The 25,990-nt window shown below is 36.2% G+C and overlaps 1 protein-coding gene across 3 annotated transcripts in view; it reads right to left on the bottom strand.

Annotated features, from left to right (window-relative positions):
• LOC105216792 (polyhomeotic-proximal chromatin protein) overlaps positions 1-25,990 on the bottom strand; it is a 292,260-nt gene that overhangs the window by 101,440 nt on the left and 164,830 nt on the right. The gene's annotated exons all lie outside the window — the stretch shown is intronic.

The raw sequence follows: 25,990 nt of genomic DNA, 5'->3' as shown, positions 1-25,990 counted from the left end.
ACAGCAGCTTGATTTCTGGAATAATCACTTGGTTTAGGGAGGAGGAAAGGCATGGTGAAATGGAACAAAAGAATTACAAGGAAATTGTGAGGGAAGGTAAGGAAAATAATATCGCTTTTGACTTGATTGAAAGATATAATTAAGGATTTTTGTGGGATATAGCGGTATCCACCCCATTCTGGTGCTTTTTGAGGGACTATCTGATCGGAGTTTACAGTTTTTTGTTAAACTCACTTTCTATTCTGTATTCACTGCACTACTAGATAGTCAGAAGAGTCAACTCCAAACATTTAGTCCAAAAGTGGCCCAAAGTTTGAGCATCGAAGACAACTGCATATACCTATTTACTGACTTTTTCTTTAATTGATAATTACTTTTCCATTTTAATTGCGCTTTCTTTGTTTATTCTCTACCTTATTAATTTTTAATAGCGTTTACACTTCAACTTCTTGTGCACTAATTACTTTACATTTTTTGCTTGCTTTTGTACGCGTTCATAGAAATCAATGAGATTTCTCAAAGATGCAAGAGCGCTTTTTCATGCTAATGAGCTTTTCGCTGCGTTTATCCAACTTTGGCGCAGAGTTAAGGGAAAACTACCTTTCGCTCACTCAATCAAGGCTTTATCTGTATATATATATTCGTATGTATGTACATATATATAAACCCATTGCACATTTTCATAAATCACCGTTCAACATAAAAGAAGTCATATTGAAAATGTAAAAAAAAAAAAAACAGTTTGGAAAGAAATGCGAAAGCAAATTGCAGTTACGCGTTGAATTCGATTTGACTTCGTTCGTTTGCCTTCTCCCACCATAGTCGTCTTTCGGCCGACTGGAAGTGAACACCAGCAAACTTGCAGTTAAATTACATTTCCACTCCCACAGCAAACACCTATTCTTCGAGCTTTTACTGAACCAGATCCCGGTTCCCCGCGTAACTTACGAGGACACAACAACAATGCTAAGGTAAGTGCTTATGTGTGTGTGCGTGGGTGATTGGATTGTCGGAACCAAGTAAACTGAAATTATTTACTAAAGGTCGCGTTGGTAGGAAGGAGGAGAGTACAAAAAAAAAAAAACACTAAAACAAAAATTATAAAAAAAACGAAAGCAATCTAGTAAGCGTTCCTTCGCTCTCTGTCGCAGGCGGTCACGTCGCGAATGCAGTTAAATTGTGCGACAAAAGAAATTGTGAATTTATAAAAGAACCAAACTTCTAAAAACAGCAACAACAGCAGCAACAACAATCCCACCATGATGAGCTCAGCGAACTTTAGTGCATTTGTACCCCAACACGCTTTCGGCGAAAGTACACTTTAAGCGAGTGCCAACCGGCACTTTTCGCGCACCGTCACTGCCCCCCAACAACAAAAACTACTGACCGAACTAAAAACTCGATGTCAGTCCTCGCTTACAGAAGTGGGTGAGTGCAAATGGCAAATGACTGCAACTGCAAGTCTCCACAGGCAGCAAGTAAGGATTTATGTAAAGCGAAAAGTAACTCAGTTTTATAGTAGAGGAGGTAGAGGAACGGAGGAGGAGTGGGCTGTCACATTGGCGAACTTTGATTGTCAAAAGAATTGCAGCGCACCGAGTGAAAAATAATGGCAACCGCGCAAAGCACAGCAATCAGCATGCTAAAGTGGGTGTGCTGAAGCGCAAACGAGAGAAAGCAGAGAAAGAGGAAAATAGAGTGCGCTGCAGCATAAAGGAATGGGTCGGTGGCATTCGCGTATACATTGCGGTGCTATGCGAAGACCTTTTGGGGTCACCGTGAAATTCAACAACTTTCGCAAAGGTAAAATAAAATTGGTAAACAACAACAGCAACAACAACATATAGGGTTATACAACTTTTCGTTGAAGTGTTGACTTTATTGAGGTTACAACGAAAGTATATTTCTTGGGTGATTTGAGTTTATAAACAAAATTGCTCAAGTCGAACTCAATAAATCATTCAAAATACCACTAAAAAACTCATACGAATTATCTTTCTAAAATTGCAATCGCAAACAGCTTCTAGTCGTCATACTACTAGTATATACTGTATTTGTATTTCCAGAAATATTGTGTTATAAAATATCAATAATTGAATCAAGGCAAGATCACTCAATCTCAGAAATTATTGCATTAACCCGCTCAACCTCTAACTCACGATCGGTCATCAAATGCAGCGTATGTACCAACCAATTTACTTATATTCCAACACAATTATTCTAATTTAAGTTAATGGCGTTAGTTTTCACGAAAATTATTTATTTCAATATTAAAAGCCATAATTTCCCAGAAATAAAAATTCATAAATCAATATATGTATAACGAATTGCACAACCGCAGCAAAATATAATAATAACAAAATATAAATAATAATAAAAGAAAAGGAAATTAAAATTAATTGTGGAGATGACTCCATTAGCTTGTCAGGAATGAATGCGAGTCGATTTGATTTGTGGAATAAAAATTCGAGTTTATTAATTTTAAATTAGAGCATTTTGCATTTTTTCTTTAAATTAAAAAAAAAAACACAAAAAAATGGAAAATAAAAACAATAATGATTTAAAGGCAGGCAAAACCGCTAATTAAAGTGCAACACAATACAGGCGACCGCATTTGATTATGAAGAATGTGCAATAATAAAAATAACCACGGCATAAAAAATAAATTAAAAAAAAATATGTATGTATAAAGCTTACTTTTATGGCAAAATCGGCAGATTCTAAATAAAAATTACAAATTTTTAATAATTTCTGTCAAATTATAATGTGATTATTGTACAGATCATATACACAAAGGTGACCATGAGTTATTCTATAATAGAAGGTAGGTTGCCTTGTTAACAACGATAAAAAATCAAAGGCTTTCTTTCTGAGTTCTGTATTACAGCCTAGTGTTCTATTGGTAGAGTAGGGCCTTACAGATTATAATATATTTGAAATAGAATTGATGATTTGAGATGCTAACATATTCGAGACAATAACCTGAGAGTGACCGAATGGCAACTCTACTCTCTATATTTTGAATTAATTGAAAGCTGAAATTATAACCTAAAATTACAGCTTTTAAATGATTTCTATGCACAACAATTTTTTAGAAAAATTTTATTGCCTCATTAAAGTCCAAAATAAACGCAAATTGTGCAATAAAGTATGATGCCGATAACAGAGAAAATAGAATTTGATCACTATATCAAACGGAACGCAATTTCGTCTTTCATTTGTGACTATTCGCAAAGTAGTTCCTTACATCAAATAACCAGAACTTTACTTTCCAAAAAGACATTGGCCAACTAAAGCTGCAAACAAAATTTGAGAGAATATTATATCTGTAGAGCAAATGACTATACATATTGAATTGATGAGCTGTGGTGTTTCGTTATAAACATGACAGCACTTCCGTGAACTCTCTTAAACTTAAAAATCACGTTGGAATGAAATTACCTTCCCTTTTAGACAATAAACTACAATTGACTAGCAAGGTTTTGTAATACTTGTATTCGTTAATGTCATTACTGATAGATGCCTTTTCTAGAGTGAGCCCCCAGATGTGTGCTACCACCGAAAAGCGCCTGCTAGCGCAGTTATTATCTACATCTATACAATTTTTGAGTCTTAGAAATGTTCCAAAATCATTACAATAACAACAACCACTCAATATTAGGAACTGCAAAGATATAACTATCAAAATTTCAAAATAGCTCGAAAAAATCTATACAATTAAAACAATAAAGGCAAGAAAAAGACGTAGAGTAAATAATACAACATTGAAATCCTCTCTTTACAACTTCCAGTATGGTGGTCAGTCATGTCACTACGTAGAAGCAAGTTTCGATTCCTGTTCCGATAAAAATTCTGTTTTTTTTTAATTGCACGCAGTCAGCATATGTGTATGTATGTATAAATTTATGCATAATCGTATAGTAAACTTTTACGAGCCTTAGCCAAGGCGCATTCAATCATCGATTAAGACATGCAATATGAATATAAGTATATATTTATAAACGATTAGTGTTGCCTTGTATTACAGTACAAACATTAAAGCGTGACTAATTGAAATGCAAAGAAAGTTTCGCCATTAATTGACAGTTGCGAGCGCACTACGTTAGACGTCAGTCGGTCTGCGATTCAAGTGCTATGTAGAGGCCAAAGTGTTCACTGGTGTTTAAATGATAAATATACATATATATATAAATAAATATATATGTGGAAATACATTTATACAAACTGTACTTAGATTAATGTACAGAACTTCGAATTTGTTGCGCATATTAATTGCGTATTATTCTAAAAATATATAAAAAATGAAAATAAATGAGTTTTTATTGCTGGCAATTTGCGGTCATAATCATTGGCGCCAATAAGTTGTAATTCATTCATTCCAACTATTCAATGCATATGCACAAACACAGAGAGAGCTAATAGAGAAAGACCCGAGCCGCGGTGCGACGGGGCATATGCGGTGCCTGATTGCCGTTTAGAATTACAATTACAATGCCAACACTACTATTACTACAAAAACAACAATCGGCCGAGTACAAAAAGGCAACAAATGCAGCATGAATAATGTAAAGCCGTCAGTAATGCTTTATCACTTTGTCATGCCTGCATTACAAGCTGATCTATGTGACACGCAGCCACACTCACACTCACAAGAACATATGCAAACTTACTGTCACTCAAATGAGTGTATGTATGTGTATGTGCACGTCTGGACCTGTCAATATTTGTCTATCCACATTTTTAATGTCTCGCTCACAGCGACGTCTCTCAAGTGACACTTGCACTGCTACACATTGCTATGTACGTGTGGTGGGCCGTCGGCAGACAGCGGCGGGCGTGGTCAGTCGGTGGCTGCGGTGGCATTGGCATTATAATTAGCCGTTTAGTGATTTAATTAATAATCGCTAGCGCGCAGACAATTTGCGACTCAATTAATTGTACGTTCTCCGGTTGCCTCTGCCGCTGTTTCTGTCGCTATTCTCTGCCGCTCGCTGACAGTTTATTTGTATTTTCATAATGGCGTGGCGATTAAATGAATGCAGTAATTTGCTTCAAGCATTTTTATTGACAATTAGTAACGGGTTCGGGCTGCCATAAATTATTCAGTTTGCATTTCGTCATTTGTACGAGTTCTTGCATAGCGTGGAGGATTTATGGAAATCGTATGTGGGCGGTTGGAATGCAATAAATCGTTGTATTAATAAGCTGTTACTTTTACAGTTAGTCACAGATTATGTTCAATTTGAATAGTGAACTTGAGATTTTTGCAATTTCTTTGTTGAAACATAATTAAAATTATCATGCGTTTTCTTACATGGGTGAGATAAATTAATCATTGTTATATAGTTGATTAACTAAAAGAACGTCCTAAGTCAAAAACTAAAAAAAAAAAAATCAAGTAATGAAGGGCTGAGTTCGCCTGCAACCGAACATTTCATACTCTCTTCTTCTTGATTGGCGTAGGCACGCTTACGCGATTATAGCCGAGTCCACAACAGCGTGCCACTCGGTTATCCTTTTGGCAATTTGGTGCCAAGTGGTAATAACAAGTGAGGTCCTTCCAACGGAGTGGAGGTCTTCTTCTTCCTCGGCTTCCACCAGCGGGTACTGCATCGAACACTTTCAGAGCTGTAACACTTTCGTCCATTCGGACAACATGAATTTGCTGAACTATGTCTAAGTCGTTGAATAACACATACAGCTCATCCTTCTATCGTCTGCGGTTTTCGCCTAGTATTACCAAAATCTTCATATATTGTATATGAGGGCTGAAGTAATTCCTGAACCGATGTCACTCAAGGTACACTATATTCAAGACTATATTCTCACTTATTTTGCTAAGATATCCACATATTAACCGATATATACGGAATAAGGCCTACCGTATTTTTGAAAACCCTGATCCTGAGTTCTTCGTGTTCGATATCCGGGGCCTTGGAACGTTATATTCTAATTTGGAAAATTTTTTCCACAAGGGATGTCACAGCTCAAATACAGTATTTGTGTAATATTTATTTCGCTATCTTCATTGTTCCTGATAAATATATTATAAAGTGAACGAAGCAGATGGAATTCGAAATTAAGTTATATGGGAAATAGGCGTGGTTTTGAACCGATTTCGACAATTTTTCATCCGTCTCATTAAGGTGTCAAGGAAATTTTAATTTCGGTACGGTAGTTCTTGAGATATGGTTTATGAAAATTTCTTATAAAAACTAAGTCAAAATTTGCTCTGTCATTTCTTTTGTAAAACCTTTGTATGGGAGGTGAACGTGGTTATTATCTGATTTTACCCATTTTCATGGTGTATAAACAGATGATAAAATGAAATCTGTCCAGTGAGTTTGGTTTACATAGCTTAGGTATTTCGGGAGATATATTTAAAAACAAATCTGAGCTTTTTATAAATTATTACACCCAAATATGCCCTCCTTATTGGGTACCTCTGTAAAAAATTTCATTTTGTATGATCTAAGAATAAGAAACTGATAGCAAACTTTATCTGAACGTTAAATTGTCTTCAATTCAATTGACGCCCCACTTCGCTCACCACCCAAACAAAGCTCACATTTCTACAAATTCCGCACATTTCCCGCCTTAATTAAAATCTCAAATAGCCAAACAAACGCGCTGAGATATTATTCAGCGCACACACGGCATATAAAATATTTAACAACACAAATTAGTACTAAAAAGCGCCATGCCAAGAGTAAATCAAAACAGCGCTAACACGGATTTTTATCTATGCAAAGTGGGAGACGCAGACGCAGACGAAGGCGAGGCGAGGCGAGTCGAGTGGCGTGCAAAGTGTAGCAATTTAAACAAATTAAACATTTATGTGCTGCCAACCAAAAGCCAAAGACAAGACGGCAACACAGTCACGCAGGCCAACAGCAATAGCAACAACAACACAACAGTAGCAGTTAGTAAAGTCGAAGTAAGTAAGCACAGTTTAAAGAGTCAGTTATTTAGACAACCAATAAGTCAGACGGCCTGTCACTTAGATTGTAAGTCAGCGGCGCAACGAGGCGTAGGCGCTGTTGGGTGTTACAAACAAACACGCATACACACACGCAAACATACATATAGACTTACAAGACTTGTTGTATGTAAATGAGTGAAAGGGTTTCGTAGTTTTGCCATTGTACACTGTATGGCGCACTGGTCTAAATAAATTCAAATCCTTAAGTACTTATCGCAAAATCGCACAACAACAACTACAACAAAAGTGACAACATCTAAAGCTATAAAGCGGGCGCATTATTATTCTCTGAATTCCAAGCAAGTGAAGCGATAATTTGGCGTTTTGGTTGTTTTTATGATGATGATGGAGGAGGGGAGATATGGTTGTTGGTTTTTGGTTTCGCTGAAGTTGGTTGAAAGCGACGATGCCGCTAAACAACTTTAATTAAATTCATTAGCTTTTAAACACTTTACAACACTGGCATCTAAAGCTATAAATCTCTCTTGCCTGGCAGCGGGCAACACATAAAACCAGCAAGAAACTTGGGGAGGAAGTGGGAGAGGAGGGAGCGAAAGGATGTACAGTGGATTGCTGCAAAGTGTAGAAATTATGGAAGGAAAAGAGTTTTTGAAACAATGAAAATAATTTAGACTAAATAAATTATCATTTATATATGGAAGTAAATTGAGCAAATTTTGGATAAGAAAGGTTAACATTAGAAAATTCATTATAATAATAATAATATGAGTGGTGATGTTATAATAAAATACAATAGAAATAAAATAATATAATATAAAAAAAAATAAAATAATATAAAATTAAATAAAATATAATTAAATAAAATAAATAATAAAATAAAAAATAAAATAATATAAAATAAAATAAAAAATAAAATAAAATAATATAAAATAAAATAAAAATAAAATAAAATAAAATAAAATAAAATAAAAATAAAATAATATAAAATAAAATAAAATAAAATAAAATAAAATAAAATAAAATAAAATAAAAATAAAATAAAATAGAGATAAAATAAAATAAAATAAAATTTAATAATATAAAATTAAATAAAATAAAAAATAAAATAAAATAAAATAATATAAAATAAAATAAAATAAAATAAAATAAAATAAAATAAAATAGAAATAAAATAAAATAAAATAAAATGAAATAATATGAAATTAAATAAAATAAAAAATAAAATAAAATAAAATAATATAAAATAAAATAAAATAAAATAATACAAAATAAAATTAAATAAAAAATAAAATTAAATAAAAAATAATACTTTGACTTTTTTATTTTTATTAAATAATTAATAATCTAACATTATTATAATCCTAAATTTTATCTAAAAAAAACAAAATTTGAGCAATAATCACTCCATGAGTCACCACTGTATGCCATTTCTGATTCTAAAATGCAACTGTTTGAAGAAGAACAGTTAAAAACCATCGTAAGGATGAGTGATTTGCACTGCGTTGCGAGTGAGGCAGGTGATGGTTTGCACTGCTTTATGCTAGTCGCAGCAAGGAGAGGCAAGTATGCAATCAGTTAGTGAACAGTTATTTCACTGCAATGAAAATCTTTTATCCCCATCAGCACTCGTAAACGGGGAAAACTACTAAATCATGCGAATAAATGCAAAACGGTAGTCGGAGGCATGTCAGCGATGCTGATAACGCTAGCGAAGCTGTAAAACTGAAAATTTCGTTGCTGTTGTTGTTGTTGCTGCTGTGCAATGGAAGATGTTAACTTTGGTATTAAAAGGAAATCTCGTAAAGTTTTGTTGCAGCGAAATTGGACGAAAAATGCAAATGACCAGCAAAGTGATATGCAACAACAACAACAACGAAAAGTATATAACATAACATACATATATATTTATATATATACACATTAAAATGCATATGTACACACTAATTTAGCACTAGCAGAGAAAGTGCAAGTACTCTGCGCCTTGTTGAAGAATAGCCACTCAACTTGCAACGTGCCACATTTTAAACATGCAAATATTCGTTTCTGTCTATTGTTTATACATTTCATTGTCTAGCTGGCGCTTTGTTAGCAAGTATGCATATGTAGGAATGTGTATGTGATGGATATGGCGCACGTTGCAATAACCGCTGTCGGACTCTCGCATTACGTGCAACAGCCAATTGCACGTACTAAACACTGATGTGGGTGCTGCACCGACATGGTGGCCGTGTGTGTGTGTTTGTGTGGTGCATATAATTTATTTGCTGTAAAAGCGTTGAGCGTCAAGTAATAAAGTACAAAAGTGTCTAGGCAACAGCAACAGCAACAACAACAGTAAAATGTATAATACTTTTAACAAATGTGACGTAGCAAACGAGCGGAAAAACAGACGTAAGCGCCAGGAAGAAGAGGGGAAATAAGAAAAACGCAAATGTGTATACAATTCTTCAACAAAAACAAAAAAATGCGCTTCGTTAAACACAACAAGAGCACATGAGCAATGGCAAAATAGACAAAAAGAAATTATGGAGCTTGCAGCAGCAACGTAGCGAGTTACAACTCATTTGCATATTCCGCCAAACTCACTTTGTTAATTTGTAATTTGATTTTTGACGTTTTTTCGCTTTATTTTTTTTTTTTGGGAAAATTATACAAATTCTTGATTGGAGAGTGTTTAAAATTGTATTAATTAACAAGCTGGTGTTGCACTAATTTAATTTTTCGGGGCACGATGTGTTATATTGGAACTGAAGAGCTATTATTCGGTTTATTATTATAAGTTTAAAGAGTTTTGTACAGTACATGAAATATTTAATACTGAATTGATGTTTTTCAAGCATGTCTAGTCAACTCCATCGGTTTTTAAATGTCAAAGTTCAACTATTCAAATAAATTAAACACCAATTTTACTCGCTAAGCAAGTCACCTTCAAGAGTCCGCTGGCACTTCATATGTATTAGAGCAACGTAACCCGCATTGGACGAAACTTCATTAGAGCGAATATAAAATCAAATTTCTGCATTAATTTTAATTGCTTTAACCCCGGGGAAACGCTTGCAGAGAAGTTGCTGGCTTCCTTCGCTGCAAGTGTGGCGCCTGTCGCCACGACAACATCCCGATGGCAGCAGCTGCGAATGTACTAGCGCATAGCGGGACTTTCTGTTGCCTGGCGCGTATTGGCACACATAAAATCAGAGAAATACATCTACACCAGCAGATTGGTAACACCGCAAATAGGAGCAATGTAGCACATGGCAACGTCGTTGATGAGTGCAATACTTTGAGTGCGAGTCAAACCGCCAGCCACTAACAGGAGCCACAACAATCGACGAACTATTTTAAATATGCAAGAAGCAGCAACAACGGTTAGGCGAAGAAGCATTGAATATATATTTGATAGCATATAGAGCAGAAATTAGTTTCAGTTTGTGAGTGTAGAGAAGTGTTGAGGGTGGCCACTTCAGCAGAAAATGCAATGTGAAATTTGAATAATTCGGTAAAGTGGCATATGCCGCATGTTGCACGATGAGTAGAAACTAATGCTTCCACATTTGTGCAAGTTTCGTTCGAAACACCCGCACGTATCTGTGTTTGCTCGCAGTTGGGACTAACAAAGTTTTCAATGACGATGAAGTGGTGTGAGAGTCATACAACATATGTACCCATATTGCTTGGAGTGCAATTGCAACACTTTTGGTGTTGGTTGTAGCGCCAGTTCTACGATTGCATTCGCGATTTGAATGTGAATTCTGAAACTGTAAGCACTCGCTGCTTGCACTTGCTAATAATATGCATATTCATATGTGCTGAACTGCAGTCATACAAGGGTGCCACCTCCCATGTAAACATTCTTTCTGCTTGTTTTTGAAAACTTTTTAACATTGTTAGAAGCGCGTAAACTTTTTACCAGACAAAATTCATAGCATACAAAATGCTATAAAGAAATGGGAGACAGCGTTTCCCACTTAGTTTATAAGAATTTGTATTTTATAAATATAAATATAAATTTTATAAATCAATAAATTTTATAATAAAGTCTCATTACAAATATATTAATGCCATAAAATATTAAAAAATAATATAAATAACTGGCAACACTAATTCTGACATTATAATATTTAATTATTTCAAAAAAATATTTCAAAGAATATATTTAATATATTAATATATTTAGAAGCAGCAACAACATATATATTTAATATATTAAATATATATATTTAATTAATTTAATATATAAAAATATATATATTTAATACACTTTAAATTTTTTTTAATTATATTTATTTTGAATATCAAATACAAAAGTTTTATTATTTAATTAAATTTATATAGTCGAATAGCCTTTTCGCACAGCCAAATTAACTAATTGATACACTAAGATTGTAATTGAAAAACCAGTTTTGCAATTCGTACTGCCGGCTACTCGATTAACGATCAGCTGTTATATATTTTTGTTTCCATAAGAATTTGATAAGTTTCATCAATAATCAAATTATTTTTATCAATAATCACAGCCAACCTAAAGCGTGGACAACAATTATACTCGATTAAAAATGAATGTAGAGATGAGATTTTAATTTTGTATGGTAAATCGATCTAAATCAGCGCTTTAATCGAGGAAAGGCTGGTTAATTGATCAATTAACTCCTGTGCGAAAAGGCTATACGGCTTAATATAGCGATAATCTTTTAATTTTTGAGCAAGTTTATTTAACAAATATTATTAAAAATTTGCAGATATGTGGCAACACATTTAAGACTCTAGTCAATATCTTTTAGGGATCTAAAGAGAGACTTTTAAAACTAAACTTGAAAGCCTTTTTTCAATTGAAACATAAAATATCAAACAATTTCAAACAGAGGACCCAAAAAGCTCCGTAATTTTTTGTAAATAAAAAATCATGTAAACTTTTGGAAGAGCCAAGAACACCATCTTAAGCGTTCTAGGAGTTTCCTGGTGACAGTAGAATTTCCTCGCTAATAGTTGTGGTAAGGAAATTAAATTTTTATAGTCTAAGTCACCGATTTTATTTCTTGTATGACTTGAAGATTTACCTTGGGAAATTATTTTGAGTTTTCCAACTCCATATATATATATATACATACAAATTATTCGCTACATTACATAACTCTTTAGGAGGAAGTAACAACCATATACCTGTTAACTTATCCACATAAATCTTTGCGATTAAAACTAATGAGTATTGAGCGCTGACCATAACAGCTGAGTTAAAAGCTGTCATGTCAGCTGCAACAAACTCAGCTATTTTCACTTTCGCGATATCGCTCTAAGTTTAGACCGGATCATACCTTCCCAAATTAAATGCTTTGACGTTAAGTTTTTAATTTATGCCAGAGTTGTAATACTAAATATAAAAAAACGCTAGGCAGTAGCTGGACGGCTAATAGCTTCACAATAAAACGGCAGCAAATCAGCAACCTTATCTGTATATGCAACACGACCTCCAGCGAAATTACTTTATTCAGACAGCAACCTGCCGCAGAAGGCTTTAGCAGGCGTCGTAGCAAAGCTGTTGAATGCGTTGGGTCATTAAAGGCGATTGCAGCTGTTAATACACCAGAGCATTACTGGCATACCATTAGAGCGCGTTGAAAGCGCTAAATATGTGCGCGTTACTCACTGCCAAATCGGCGAACCCGGTTGCTTGGGTGAGTAGATGTGGCGCGGCGACAACAATCGCCGATAGCGGTAAGATGTGGAAACCTTTTTGCGAAACCGTTCAGATTTCCCTGCGCGTTTGGATTGAGAGTTGAAGAACACCTAGACTAAGCGCTACAAATGTATGCATTAGACAGTCAGTCGGACGGACCGCAAGCACCAAACGGCGATAGCTTTGTTGGATCTAAAGGCGCGTCAATGCGAAATAAAGTTCAGCTTGCGGCGGTACAGCAACTCCGCAGACCGCGGTACTTTTCATACGCGCTTCATTTACACTTCGCACAACAGCAGCAACAACTGGCGCGCCGCTAAGCATCGATGCAATAAAATTGTTTTCCTTATTCTGCTTCGTGTAGCTTAGCGCAGTCAAAGTGGCGACGTTCTCATGCCTCGTCTCGTAATAGGCAAGTGTTTGGCGTCGCTTTTGGTACGATCGCAGTTAAGATAAAGCGCAGCGCTCAGCTTGCGTCGCACATTGTCACGGCAGGCAGGTAAGTCCAATTGAATTACCAACACCATAAATGGTCGTCGAAACATTTCGACTGCGCAATCTCAACAAATTCCCGGCAAGCATAGATGCCACCGCGTATTGCGCGCGCCACAATCCAAGCGGCTGGCCTAACGCGCCGGCTTTCACCTAAGTGCGGCACTAAAGTGCTGTCGCCGCTCCCAGTGTAATGCGTGTATATGCGCAATTATTTTATCGCGGCACGATCGTTGATGCCCAGCACACTACTACACATATGTATGTACAACTGTATCTAGACAGCAGTGTAAGTCAACGTCTGTGCAGTACTTACAAGGCTGTCATGTCGTTGTCGCTGTTGAACAAATGTTGCTGTTATTTATATATTGACGATGCCCGATCTACCGTTGCAGCTTAGCCAATTGCCCTTACTTGGATTTGTGTAGCTGCCACTACTTGCAACTCGCTGCCACTTGCCACTTGCTCTTTTTCTTTAGTATTAGCACATATTTCCGCTTTTATGGAAACTGCTTAGTTGACGGGCGACTTTATTGTTCTTGCTATATTATTTTTCCCTTGCAACAATGTAAAGACGGAATTTGTTAAGCACTCTTACATCATTACTCGTTCAACAGCTTTTAGTTTAGGGATGAGAGTGTCTGTCGACTTTGAGACCCAATATAACTTACCCAAATGCTGAAGAAATGTGGAGTTATGGAAATGAAAATTCATAACTTGGGATAGGTTGTTTAGGTTACAGCCGTTAACGACCACCTGTAAAATATGTTGTCTGATCACCATAGGGAATAAGGGGAAGTAACAAAGGAATATAGGATCTGAGTCCCTTATTGGGATGAAATTATATATCAATGTATTAAAAGTAATAAAAACGGAGTCGGTAAAGATCCGAGTTCAGATCAGTCCAGTAATACAAAACTCGGCCCATAATGAGAACTCAACTTGTATAAAGTTAAGAAGGAATTATGTTCAGGCGCTGGATATCAAGGCATGGTTAGCATGATTTTAACTAAGAAAAAGTTTGCTCTGCTCTAGCATTTACTGGGTCGTATTCCACTTCTGCTCCAGCTCTCTTGGGTCAGAATCATAACTCTTGTATGGTCCCCGGATCTCCTATTATGTCCTTCACCCTTATGCTTTACGTCATTATAATATACACTGGTGGTCACATAATTAAGGACACTCCGTTTTCTTTCAAAATATTGGTTTATTTTATAATTTAAAAGCGACATATTTTTTTAAACTTCAGTTACCATATATAATATCTTCTAAAGTATAGATTTATTGAAAATTTAACGAACAAATTGTTTACCATCTGAACCAAATAAATTAAACTTGGATTCATCGGTCAACAGTATTTGTTTCCAAAAATCTAAGGGTTTTCCGATATACTCCTTTGCAAATTTAATACGACTCTTTAAGTTTTTGTTTGATACGTGCGGTTTTTTTCTTGCGATTCAAGAAGACGACATCTGATGGTTCGTGTTGATACATCGTTGGTCAGTTGATCCTTTATCGTGCCAAGAATTTGCCTGGAAGTTAAAAAAGGATTCGCCTTGCAAACTCTACAAATTACACGATCGTCCTTTGAAGTAGTTTTTCTGAGCCGTTTTTTTTTCTTATTTTACTCCCTGTCCTCCGTAATGAATCAAAGCATTATGAACCATTGATTTTTTGCATACAAGTTCCTTCGCTACGGCTCTAATGGACATTTTTTCCTTCACGTACTTGTAAATAATCATTTTCCTCAATTCTGGAGTACAACTATTTTTTCGACCCATATCTAACAGTTATTTTATTTGATATTGAATATTTAGTTAATATACAAATGATTTATACAACTTACCGCAAGTTTTTGTGTTAAAATAATAAAAAATCCAATAAAAAAAATTGGTGTCCTTAATTATGTGACCAAGCACCAGCACACTCAAAATACAATAAATTCATCAAACCACCGAATTTTAGTAAAAGTGTCTAAATTTGTCACTCAAAAACGTGCTACATTTTTGAGCACAGTTATAATATACCGTTGCAATTTACAGTGGGTCTCTAGGCGAAAATTTAGTGCTAAATCATTGAACTGAAACACGAGTTTTACTCAACTTTATTTTGTCCCTAATTATGTGGCCACCAGTGTATATATAATATATTATAATATTACTCGACTGTAGTTCTGAGAATCCAATGAACCGGCCAAAGGTTCCAGCGTTTATATGGATGGCAGCTTTTAATTTCTATTAAAGCAGACTAATTCTGTTGTTTAGAGAAACGGGATTATCTTTTCGGATCCGACCAGATTGCTTGTGACCACATTTAAGACAAAAATTTCTCAAAGACCACCCACATTAATTGTGAAAAGGAGAGAATATTGGCCGGCTCTTCATACTATATAGAAAATCTTTAAAACAACCAAAAATTTAAAATTTACTCAGTATGCGCTGCATCTCACGCGATTTAAACGCACAAGATTTTAGGCAAGTTAAGATGTTGATGCCTAATAGAGCCGCATATTGGAAAGTTAAGGGACGTAAAATTCAACAACAGACCAGCCAACCTGCAAACAATGTTGCATGCAACAAAATAGAATGCGCAGGCAAATGACTTGTACATTGTATTCACGCGCTTTATCGCCGACTTTAGTGCCGATACTAAAAGGTAGTGAATGAGAATCGCAAAATTTACAACAAAAGCAGACAAAATACAGGCAGCAACGGGAAAGAGGCGCAGAGAAAAGGCTTATTTTGTATACTCGTATATGAAATTCAGGCGCATACTCGTATGCAAAAGAACACGCATTTCGCATATTTGGACTTACACACATACATATATGGAGGTATGTGTGTAGAATATATATGCGACATATTTTTGCCAAAGGGACCAGCAGCTAGTGTTGCCAATTGACCACAATTGGATGAGATAATCAAGCAATTAAGTCGCCTGCCGCTTGCTGCCACAAAGTTAGTGTTATTGTTGTTGCCATTGACTGCTTGAGGACGCATTGTTGCAATGCGTTGGTGCTACTTGCCATATATTGGCTTTCGGCCTTCGAGCCTAAGCTATTTGCTGGTCCTTGTAAGTGCGCAATTACAGAGTTTGTTGGCATTTTAATTGTCGGGCATGTGGATAACATGTTTTCAGCGGAGCGAAACAAAAAAAAACGCTGCCACATTTGGTAAAATATGCAAAAGTTCATGAAATATGCGACCGCTTTGGCTTTGGGGAGCAGATAAGGCACAACCTTTTTAGTAAAAATTCTTATTTGAATATTTTTGTTTTTGGGCCCTTAGCTGTTTTACTGAAATAAAACATATGCAAATTGGCTCCAAATTAAAACTATGGTAGCTATAAGCCACTACAAGCATTCATCGAACACTTCATTTAAATCGAAATATTTTGTTCATACAAATGTCTGTATGATAATTTGGTCACCTCATTTACAGTCTAGGTTCTTTGCTCTTTCAGTTTTATTGCTACCAACAAAAATGTGGCAAATAATTTAGGCGCGTTTAATAAAGCAATTAAATTTGAATGTAGATGAGGCATTTGATGGCGTAGCTAAATGCCAAAATACGGAATAAATTGAACCCTTCAGCAGTTAATTAGAAATTCATTAATAAAAGAAATGTAAATATTTAAAAAGTAAGGGCAGACTAAAGGCGTTTGGGCGCGCATTTCTAAGGGTCTACGAAATTGTAAAGTACCGTCACATCATGTGGGCTTTTTACGACGAGATCTTAAATTGAAAGCGTAAAAAATACAGCTTGTGCAAGAAGTGAAGCCGTTCGAAACGACATTGCCTCACTCTATGGGCTCTTTAAAAGTTCCAAGAAGATCCAATGCTTTCGAACCAAATTTTGTTCAGCGATGAGGCCTATTTCTGGATCAATGGGTATGCAAACAAGCAAAATTGCCGCGTTTGGGACGATGCGCAACCTGAAGATATTCAACAGTTGTCATTTCATCCAGAATTGGTTACCGTCAATGGTAGTCTCGGCTACATTTTGTTTCAACAAGACGTCGCCACTTCTCATACATCGCATCAATCAATGGATTTATTGAGAGAACACTTCGGTCAGCAGATAATTTCACATTTTTCCTGTGGGGATATTTAAAGTCTAAAGTAAAACATCACGCATGTCATTCAGCAGTTACCAGTCGAAATGTTGCAACGAGTCACCGAAAATTGAAGTCAACGGATGGATCAACTGAGGCGTAGCCGCAGTCAACATTTGAAAGATATAAACTGCAGATATAAATACACTTGGCTAAATCGGCGCTTGGCTTAAACAGCTTAATTTTTAAGGGCTCACTGCGCGTATGAACACCGCAAATTTTAATGAAAATACGTGCCCTAAACTCAGACGTATGCTAATGTACGTATTTAATGAGCCATCACAAATGTAAGCACAAATGCGAAAAGACAATATAAAAGCCTAAAAAATCGATAATTAGTATAATCATTATTCGTAACCGTTCGATAAACAAGTTTCCGTGAGGCGAAATAACTCAATCCCAAGCAGCTGGCACGATATTGTGGTAGACAACGCAATGAATGAACGCAAAAACATATTTATGTTCGACAATTTTGGGAGAAAGCGACTACTAATGATTTGTGAATTTCTCAATAAATAAGGTAAATAGGTTATCAGAATTTCTTTTTTGTTTATTCCATGATAATAGCTAAATTGTTTGTTATTTTTTTCCGAAGATATAGTGGTTTCGCAACTTATAATAAATTCCTCTTGAATTTAGGAGGTAGACTGTTATGATCCGTCCGAACGAACTGTACTTCGTTTCTGGAATTCGCTTAAATTTTCTTGGTTCTTAAGGTTCAGCAAATTCAAAAGATTCTTGACTAGATTTCTAGGTGATCCTTATGTTATCGTTCAATTATAATGAATACTATGTTGGGTGTTTTCGCTCTAGACCCAGAATGATATCCTTAATTATTAATTTACTTTTTGAAGGCCCATATCCATGATTTAGTTACCTTAAACCCTGAGAATTTCTGAAAACTTTCGACATTTTCCAACGAAGCCTCTAATTGGCAGAACATGCTTACATGTTTGACTCTAATATATCTTCATACAAAAATGTTTAACTTAAGAATAATAAAATCGCTTCTCTGAATGAATGAAACGGGATATAAAATACGTATGAATTAGCAACACAAATAATAAAAAAGAACTTAAACAAAGCCAACCGCAAGCAGTAGCAGATTAGCGGTTTGCTGAAATCATCATTTGCAAATGACATAATCAGCAAATGTGAGTCACACGCACTTGGGAGTAACAATAGTTGTGAACAATGCGTGAGCTTTGGAACAAGTTGAACAAAGCAGAGTCAACAATTGAGGGCGTTGATCTGGCATCTCACAGTGTGATCGATCGTTTGAGTGGTCATCTGGTTGTTGTTATATTATAAATATGACGAATGAAGACAAATGAGGAAAATATAAGTAATTTTGAATTATAATTTCTTATTTAACCATTAAGCCAAATCCAATAGCCGCAAAGGTCATTGTGAAGATTAAAGTTATCTGAGGTGTGGGAGATTAGTTTATGCTTGTAAGAAAGAGTTAGTTGGTTGGGACGGGTAGTTGGTGTTAGTAAGCTGGTGACTGTCATCTTGGATTGAATGCCTGTGTCTTTAATAAATTTAAATATAAAGCTAATACATGTCTTTGATACTAAAAATATCAATTTGAGGATGATTAAATTATAGATTAGCATGATTTACTATTGCTTCCATTGCAGTGTTCGAAAAAATTTTAATAATAATATAGTTTCATGCTCTCGCAGTCAAATTCTCGATCTTTCGATTACATTAACACCTTAAAAATTAGTCGAGATTTTAATAGTTTTCATAAAAGCTCTACTTGGAACTTAAAGTCATATATTGCGCACTTATTTTCTTTTGTCATTATGGCGCAAATTACAAATAAGTATATTTTTGCTCAAGACTTTAGAATGTAGGTACAGAATTCAATTGTATCGACGTAAGAAATGATAAGGAATGCTTAAAGCTCCAGGGTGTGGCTTGAGAGCTTTTAAGCATGATTATGACGTAAAAACGATCAGAAAAAATGGAATTTGGACTTCATTTTATTCAAAAAATGTACTGAGCTTTCACTTGAAAGAACATAATGCTTGAGCTACCTTAGAATATATCAATTTCTTTTGAGAGTGATGTACATATATGAGACGCCACAAACATGAGATGTAAAGCAGCTAGACCTATAGATCATTAGACGTGCCATGCAACAGAACCCTTGATATTTATTTACATGACTCCTCAAGCGGTACAATCGGTAAGTTTCCACAAGCTTATTAAATAAAAATATTAATTTTCTGAGTAGTATTTTAATTAACAATTCACTAAAACCTTTTGTGTAACCGTTTCAACTACATAACCTCACTCCTGACATAAATACTTCAATGCTCTGATACACATATTCACAAAGCCTTTCCGTAATTGTGACTCAACTTGTGAAACTATTAAGATTTATTTATGGAAATTCCAACCATTAAGCCTTTCTAATATTTCTCGCATTAAAAATTAGTTTTTTTCTTGTTCAACAATGTAGTTCGTGCCACATTTTGCCGTCAACCCTTGTCATAAGCTTGTAAATGAGCGAAAATTTACGATTTTCAACACGTCAACTGACATGGGCAATGCATTTGTGTTTTATGACTGCGCGACGCATAGCCATAAATGGAGTGCCATAAGCACATACAAGCGCATAGATATAGTACGAGTATACAGTACATAGCATAGACATAGGTACACATACATTAATGTATATTGGTTGCTATAGATAGGCGACCAAGTCGCTGTATGGCACAGTGTTGTTCGTGATCATTAGCCAATTTAATGCACATTCCAAATCGAATATGAAACCAGTCGTTTATTGCAACAAACAACGGTAAATTATACGTTCATTTGCCGCTTATCTGAGAAACTCAATTTGGTCGTACGTTTTGTGAGCCCCAAAAAAGTCAACAGCAAATTGTCGTGCTGCTCCACTTTCACAAACACACACACACTCACATATAACATACGATATTGCTGCCACATATGTTTGCTTGCAACTGCGCGCGTTAAACTCCGAAATGCCGATCTTGCCACAGATTTGTTAGTCAGCCAATTTGTGGCGCTCGCAAAACCATTTAATGTGGCAAATATACGAGTGTTCGATTTCCTGCTTTCTCTGCAAATTCCCCATTGACCGTTAAGTGGCACGAATCGCGCACACCTACACAGGCGCGCTAGTACTTTCACAGTCGCCATAACTCCAGCGTGTGCAGCCAATTTATGGCATATCAATAAACGAATATCACATTTATGTTTACACAAATATTTGTTGTATTAATTCATCGCGATCCGCTACTTCCTCTTACTCGCTTCAATTTTTTTCTCTTAGTCTCTTTGTCATTTAATCGCCGTCATGATCATCTGTTGCAAGCCGCTGCTGTGATTCGTTTACCATTTTATAGTTGCGCTTTTCATTGCATTTCGTGCTTGTTTTGCTTTTGTAGACAATTTATATTTGTTGGCAGCTATAAAGTCATCAAGATCGCCAGCAATAGCGGTGCGCATGCGCGAGCGCAGCATGATCAGTCATGGCAATTGCAACTGCAACTGCGATTTCGCTTCTCGGCCTATTTTTATTTTTATTTTTGTTGTTGTTGCTGTTTGTTAACTTATTGGTTTTATCTCAGTTGCTGTTGTATTCGCGCTTACACATAATTCAGTAATGCGGAAGTTTAAGCTGCAGATCAATGATCTTGAGTGCATGACCGTCGGTTGGCAGTCCGTACATTGAGTCTATTTGGTTGGCTAGCGCGCCACATACTTACTTAGTTTTTTCTTTTTTATGTTGTGAGTCAGCGTTTATTTATTTTTGTAAGGTAATCTTGTTGGCTTTATGGTTCGGTTAAATTGAAAAGGTTTTTATGTAGGACCGCTTATTTCTATAGCATTTCTTTGGCAGACAGAGTTTATTATTAGGTCATAGTTCGATATGTCCTAACTCATACCATCCATTATTATTAGTTTTCTATATATTTTTGACGTGACGTCTCTCTATTTTTCCTCTTAAGTTCTCACAGTATTGGCACTAAGGCTGACTGCCCCAGCATTGTCGATCTGTCAATGCTCAAAGATAAAATGTGCAATGTCGTGAAGAAATCGTTTCATATCTTTTAATAAACGCTCGACAATTGCGGATCATCGGGGGAAAACTTCCAATGGCTCTCTTTCCAAGGGACGATATTATCAAAAGGGTGCACTTTGAGAGACGATTCAGAATCCCTCTGAGCAATAAAAAGGAATAGGAGGATTCTTCTCTCGAGGTATTTATAAGCAGAAGTATCCAGCAATGGTACACGGATGGGTCTAAGACAGCCGATGGTATAGGTGCCGGGCTAACAGGACCATGCCTCAATTTGTCTGTGCCCATGGGACAATTCCCCAGTGTCTTTCATGCTGAGGTCTATATTTAGGTCATATCAGATAGGAACTACCGCTGTGAACGGATAGCCATCATCAGTGATAGTCAGGCGGCTCTCCAAGCAATATCATCCCTTGAAATAGATTTGTGCTCGTTCTTGACTGCAATGAAAAACTTAACAGGGTTTGCAACAACAAGAGTATAATCTTGACCTAGATATCTCAACACAAAGGTATACAAGGCAACGAACTTGCGGACCAACTATCAAAAACAAAGGCCGGTAGGGCCGGAGTCCCTTATTGTTGTTGGTCGTTATGTTCTCAGGAATCGTCTACTAGAAGATGAATTGGTTAATAGGAACCGCTACTGACTACACTTGCAGGCTCCCAAGAAAGCAACTGAGACAAGGAGTGGTACTTCACATTGACCACTGAAGAGCAAGGTGCCATCTGAATAAACTCAAAATCTGCTCGTCGGTTCAGTGCTGGTTCTGTGCACCTGAGCATCTACTCATTGACTGCCTGGCGATTGCGAGGAAAAGGAGTCAGGCAATGGGGTCTCTATATCTTCAAAGAGACAGAATCGCGCCCATCAGCCCAGTAACACTATTAAGTTTTCTTAACGCGACGATGTTGGATGGTATTTTGTGATAACAAGAGGGGGACAATAGACCTAGTAGGGATGATGTGGATAAACCAGGGAGATTGTTTGAAATGATCACAGGATTTTAACGAATATCAATTTCTAGGATCCTAAAACTTTTTTAGGAGGGGATAAGGAATGGAAATTACACTCAAAAATGTTTGAAAGAGAAGGTATGCAGAAATATAATGATAATATTATCCATACTTTATAGTTATGCGTAGCCATGCATAATTAGGTTATAAGTATACTCATATAAGAATATTTCGGTAGGCATCGTATATCCATTAAATAATTGTAAAAAAACTATCCTGCAAACACTTTGCAACTGACAAAATTGCGTGATTCCTTAATCTGGCTCAGTGAATACACACTTGAACACTATATAGTATATAATATTTTCGAGTATCTTCCATTTCTATGCGCTTATTATTTACGAGTGTTTGCGCATTTCGACGCTTACAGCCGCTGCTTGAGTTAACAACAAAACGCCACAACAACAACAACAATGCACGGCTAGTCAAAGTAAGTTCAGTCTACAATTCACTAGTTGTTGTGGTCGGGATGCTTGTTATATGCACAAAGCAAACAAGTTATAAAACACTTCAAGTGCGTTGTACAACATGAATTGACTTGCCACAGCGCGCTGCAGAGGGCGGAGAGCCCGCACCTGCCGAGTATTATGCTTCAGAGAGATAAAAATTATGATATTTTACATATGTATATATAAAATAAGAAGAGGGATCTAGTGCAAAAAAAGGAAAAAGTTGCGAAAATGGTGTTGCTTTAAACACCAATAAATTACTTACGATTACACGAATAGCGCGCAGATAAGCGAAGTCGCATTAAATCAACTTTGAAGTTAAAGGTGGCATTAGTCAACACTGTAACTGCGGTTTGTTGTATTTGTGATGCCGTTAGCTTTTGTTTTTGGCTTTAATGGCAGCATGCATGTGCAACAAAGTCGCTTAGCGACAAAAAATGCGGGAGAGAAGCGTAAATTTACGCTTAAAAATTATTCAGCTTCAAGAAATACACACAAACCACTGCATACATATCTAATTTGGCCATAAATTGGCGATTTTCATGCGTCAAATGAGTTGAGCGCTGACGGTGTGGCTGCAACACCAAACACCAAACAACGAACACCTCAGCTGAAGCTAAAGCCAAAGCCGCTGTGAAGTGGCGTCTGCTGCCGCCGCAAGCGCCTGCGGGTTGTTTTTGTCCAATGCAGTGTGCCGCTTAACGCCCTGCCATTTAACGCAGCCTTGTTGCAACAAGGCACAGCGGCACTCACTTTGAGTTGGGCTCAGCGTTGTGTGGTCGGTTCGTTGGCGTCCGAAAGGTGTTGGCTTAAATAAATGGCAGACATTTATTAGCTCGTTTGTGCAGGCAGGCAGGCAGCAGCGCCGTTTAACTCTTGCCACAACGCAGTTGTATGTGTGTATGTATGTCCGCCTATTAGTGGCATTTGCTAGCAACAACTACAACAATAATGGCGCGCTTTTGTTACCTTTCACCTTTGCTTTGCTTGTCGGCTATTTACACAACACTTTCAGCACTTGAAGACACACACACATACAAGCAGTGTGCCACACAGCAAGTCTCGTAAGGGGTTACCTCCCTCCCTCCCTCCTTGCAGTTGTTTGTTGATATGCATGTGCGTGTGTGTCTGTGAGTTATATGCGGGCTCATATTTTAGGAATTTGTTTTGCTGGTTTAACATTTAAGTGGCTCGCTAACGATGCTGCCACTTAGTTAAATATTGTTACTCCTTCCCTCCTTTCCCTATTTTTTATTTTAAACACACTTACAGGCACACGAACACAGATTTGATCATAGCCACACCCATGCCGGTGATTTATTCAGTTATGAGTACTCGTACCTTTTATGTGCATTCTGGTGTAAATTTCAAGCTTTTGCTGTTGTAGTGGCAACCTTATTTGTCGACGAACAGTTAAGCAATTACCTAATATTTAAGCTAAATTACCAAAAATGCTTCAGCAAATGCATGTATTTCTTTTAAATTGGGCATAATAGCCCAAGTGGAGTTGAACCGTTTATCCAAAGTCAAAGTAAATGAAGTGTACTTTATCGTTGTGTTATGTGAATGTGAAATCATTTACTTAGCAAGTCTCACACAAAAACATTTGCCGCAAAAACAAATAGTGTTCGTTGGCGGGAAAATTCAATGAGTTGGCATTAAGTGTTTAAAAGGTCCGGCATAAACCCTCCTGTCTAATTTGCATAGGTTTTGAAGGTAAGTGTAGTTGCCAGACTTGGTTCCAGTGCTTTCATAATAATGAATGGGGAGAGTTTTGGGCTGAATGTCATAAATAAGGTATATTCGAATTTTTGAATAACCAACGGGTTATAGTACATCAAGGATAAAAAGCGGCGTAAAAATAGTTTCAATGTTAGTGAGTAGAAGTACCTAGTGCTAAGACCATCATATCTAGAGTAATTTTGAAAACATGTAGATTCAAAAGGTTATCCATCAAAACGGATATTCTGAAAAAGTGAATATTATCGTAATAGCCTTTTTGCATATGAGTTAATTGATCTACAAATTATCGTTCAGTACGGATAAAATCCGGATAAAGCTAATATCTCTTAATATTATCCGGATGTTTTCGTATATACAGTATCTGACAAAATTATTTATACCCCACGGCATTTTTTACTATTATTCGAATATTTCTTGATTTGAATTTGCCAAAAAAATTTATCAAATGCCGGCAATTTTTTGGAAAATACAAGCATTAAAAAATACGACAGGCAGTCAAAAAGTTTGACGAAAGAGTTGCTCCAAAGTAAGTACATCCAAGGCACCAATGAGTTCGGAGGTGGGAATGTTTCAGTTCGGGGTTGCTGTAGCTGCAGTGGTCTATCGAATATGCTATTAATCGAAGGCAAATGACGGAAGAGTCCTACGGAGTGATGCTGAGTACAAATTTAGAGCCCTCGGCACAAAAAATTGACTTACGAGTTATCTTCTATATAGCAGCAGGACAATGAGCCCAAACATACAAGTTGGGTTACAAAGAATGTTTCGATCAAAAATCGATAGAGCTCCTACTATGGCCAAAAAGGGCTGACTTAAATGCTATTACGTATTTATAACAATATTTTAATGATAAGCTCGCCCGATATTCGTGTCATCCCAATAAATGAGACATTTTAAATAAATTGAAGGACTCCTGGGAAAACATACCACAATCACTTTTTATGAACTTGGTAGTTTTTTGGCTGCAATTAATGCTAAAGATTCCAACACTAAATATTGAACCTCTATTTAGAAGATAACTTTATAATATAGAGGGGTATCCATACTTTTGTCGTTGTTAAATATTTGTCTTTTTCAGATGATCGTGTGTTTTTCAACAAATAGTTCAATTGTACAATATTTAGATTTAATTTTTTTAATGCAATATGCCCTAAGCAGAATAAAAAACAATCCAAGCGTTAAATTTCATTGCTTAAAAGATATAATAATTTTTGTGTTTACATTCATAGGGCATACATAATTTTGTTGGGACATTGTATATAGGCATGTTCGATTTAACCGAACAATTGAAAAAACCAGATAAAATTCCTATTAATTTGGTTTTATAGAAACGAGTATTAGTCGTTACACAAGAAAGTGGAGCTCGTTTCAGCTAACAGATATATTAGTTGTTATAAAAGAGCGGGATTCCTGAAAATCATGGGATAAGGTTTTTACACTTGCGATGGTCAGCTTTAAAGTAAAGTTAAGTCGTAATAATAGTTCTTGTAATGAAACTATGAG

This window comes from Zeugodacus cucurbitae, chromosome 2 (genome assembly GCF_028554725.1).
Source record: "Zeugodacus cucurbitae isolate PBARC_wt_2022May chromosome 2, idZeuCucr1.2, whole genome shotgun sequence".
NCBI lineage: Eukaryota > Metazoa > Arthropoda > Insecta > Diptera > Tephritidae > Zeugodacus > Zeugodacus cucurbitae.
Note: the sequence above shows the minus strand (reverse complement) of the source record. Positions and strands in the feature narration are given on the sequence as shown.